Source organism: Pyxicephalus adspersus, unplaced genomic scaffold (genome assembly GCF_032062135.1).
Source record: "Pyxicephalus adspersus unplaced genomic scaffold, UCB_Pads_2.0 Sca3313, whole genome shotgun sequence".
NCBI classification, from domain to species: domain Eukaryota; kingdom Metazoa; phylum Chordata; class Amphibia; order Anura; family Pyxicephalidae; genus Pyxicephalus; species Pyxicephalus adspersus.
The window spans coordinates 1-3,026 of NW_027320319.1; the positions used below are offsets into that span (position 1 = coordinate 1).

Sequence of the window (3,026 nt, forward strand, 5' to 3'; positions counted from 1 at the left end):
TGCACCAAAGAGAAATGGCATTCTGTCATAAGCTCATTTACCCCAAACATAAGTCTTCAAATCATCCTAATTTGATTGTCCTAACTGGTTCACCAATGCTTAACCTCAGTATTTAGATATTCCACTCACCCTCTGAGCTCTTTCGTGTTCTTCTTTAGCTTTCCTCAGACGTTCTTTTTTTTCATTAACTAGTCTTTCCTCTTCTTTGCGTTCATATTTTCTCCGATGTTCTGCAATTTTTTGAGCCTGAAAACAAAATTGATATAAATACGTTGTATATATTAAACATACAATATCTAATTTCCCGATAGCTGCATATAATCAACTTACACGTGGCTGTACTTCTTTCAACATTGCACTTGCTTCTTCATCATAGTCCAATTTACATGCCATGGCCAAGTCATGGGCTGCGTCTTCCCAGTGACCAAGGAGTCTGCAAAGAAGGAAACAAATTATTAAAAACTCAAAAACCTTTCTGATGTTCTTAATTATCATTGTATTCCCACTATCCTACAAAGGATTTTGTTGTCTATCAAGCAAACCTCTATTTTAAATAGGAGATTTGCACATACATACAGTTACACTTATGAGAAGCATTTTAAGCCGTCACTGTAATTTATACTTTCTACAATTTAAATTCTACATTTAAGGAAAGACCCCGTGAAATATATGATATTTGGGTAAAAGTTACCTGGAGCCTTCATAATCACACAGATAACCAAGTAAGACTTGTTGAGATGTTTATGGGACAGTGCTGTTCTGAATGTGACTTCACCTAATGAACTGTCCCAAAGAGCAAAGAACATATGTCTCAGTGTAGATTCTATAGATCCCTTTTATCTCAAATAGGGGAAAAAAGGCATTAGGACTGAAGGTAATAAAAAGGAGGAAAATATGAAAATAATAAAACAAAACACAGTTAAAAGTATAGGTTACACTTTATGCATGTTTTTTCACACCTGTCTGCTGCTGTATGGTAATCTATGTTGCACGAACGTGTTTTAAAGGGAACCCTTACAATAAAAGGATTCATCTCACAGTGAAATGCCTATGGTGCAGGATGAGTGACTCACACAAATTGCACCATTCAAACAATGCAGAGCTTATAACAAATGTGCATATAAAAGAAAATCTGGGTAGCAGTGACCATAATATGATTTAAATTAAAGAAAGGTAAAAACAGGAAGCAAAAATAGGAAAGGTAAAAACATTAAAGTTTAGCAGGACAAATTTTCCATTATTAAGGGCGGCTCTCTGTGACTTGAACTGGGGGAAAATCAGGGATTACAAATACTCACATGCATTACAGCTGCTCTGTCTGTCCTGATAAGTGACAAGCTCAACCCATTCAAAATTAAGTATATCCCCGTAGAACGTAATGTAACGCTATGTGAACAAAGCAGAATTACCTCCAAGTCATCATTTCCCATCTCTTGAGGGGGTTCATCATCTGGTGCAATAACTCCTTCATTGTCAATTTCTGGTTAAAAAAAAAGAAATAAACACATAAAACATAAAAGACTTAATTTTAGAATGGCATAACCAGTAGTGCCATGTGAGCCTTCCCATCAAGACTGTCACAGAAAATTGTAGGCCACTTAGCTTACCCAAGTCACTTTCTTCACTCTCTGGTTGAGGAGTTGGAGATGGGACCCTTTCTTCTTTAGTTTCTTCTTTCTAAAAAAAAATACTTAGTTTCAACCTTAGAATCTTTAAACAAAGGTCCATGTAAAAACATAATGCTATTGTATAAAGGTGAGCAAATCAGTCATGTTGGGCTATTTTGTTGCTTTACAATAATCCTGTCCGCCTGTACATAAAATCCCCTAGCACAAAGAAGTGAACACCTTCCATACCACCATGTTCTCAACCCATTCCAGAACAACTTTTGCAATATAGTAAGGCATGATCACTGCTATAATGGCATACCATTGCCATACATCCTGTCTGCCACAATCCTTATGTAGGTGGAATATATCAAAGTAACATTCACATAACTTTCGAGAACCAAGGTTATTCTCTGGTTATTTTCTGGGCAGCACACTATCCAGAGAATAGGACTACCTCCACTAGTCTGCCTTGTGGAGCATCATGCTGCCATCCTTTCCTAACGTAAACAACGAACACTTACCAGTCCATGCACATGATCTACAAGAAAACATGATTTATAGGACCAGGTTACCTTGTTCTACTGCTTTGTGCCCACATTTTCACACCTTTGTGCCCATTGTAGGCTCCCAAAAGTAGACAGAGATTGGCAAAGGATCTTTGGCCCTATACAGCTGATGACATTTTTCTCCCATGGCCAGTCATTAAGTTTTTTAGTACTTTGTGCTACAGCAGCTCTTCTCTAGGTTTGGACCAGGCAGAATTTCCTTCGCTTCCCACACACATCAATCACCCTATTTCTAGGTTCACCAGTTGTCCTATGCAGCACCACTTTTATTATATAATAACCACTACTTACTGTGAATACAATAAAAGACGTACTATTTTGGAGATGTTTTGAGCCAGTCATAACAATCTGGCTCTTGTCAAAGCTGCAGTCAATGCATATGCACTTTAACAATCAAACATATGATAAAAAAACTGCATATACAGCAAAAAACTGTAGCTTCATAATACAAAAGGGTATTTGGGTAGAACTTTAAATCCCCTTAAAAATACTTGCTGCAGAACCTAATTATTTGGACTTTATGCTTTCCCTTACGTCTTCTGAAAAGTCTCACACTGCCAGTGATGTCCACCTATTTCAGCTTCCTATCACAGGAGGACAACCGTGCTGTAAATCCCCTATATTCAGAGAAGTGTTCTTATCTTCAGAGAGCTATGGCTGCTTGCACTACAGTGGCATCATAAAGATGTTGTATGGAGCATGGCTGATCACATGCCAGTAGTTTTGAAATAATTGTCCAGCTACACCTAGCCACTGCTTTCTGGATTGACAATACAGCCGCTGTTGCTGAGAACAGATATTTAAATTAAACATTGTAAATCTTTATTCCCCATAAGTGATAACATTTTTT

General features: G+C 37.4%; 1 long non-coding RNA gene across 1 annotated transcript; it reads right to left on the minus strand.

Moving 5' to 3' along the window:
* Nucleotides 1-171: 171 nt before the first annotated feature.
* On the minus strand, nt 172-1,272 carry LOC140321395 (uncharacterized). Its single transcript, XR_011918925.1, has 2 exons — nt 331-1,272; nt 172-246 (listed from the first exon to the last, which is right to left on the minus strand). It is a non-coding gene; the product is annotated as an uncharacterized lncRNA (long non-coding RNA).
* Nucleotides 1,273-3,026: the final 1,754 nt, after the last annotated feature.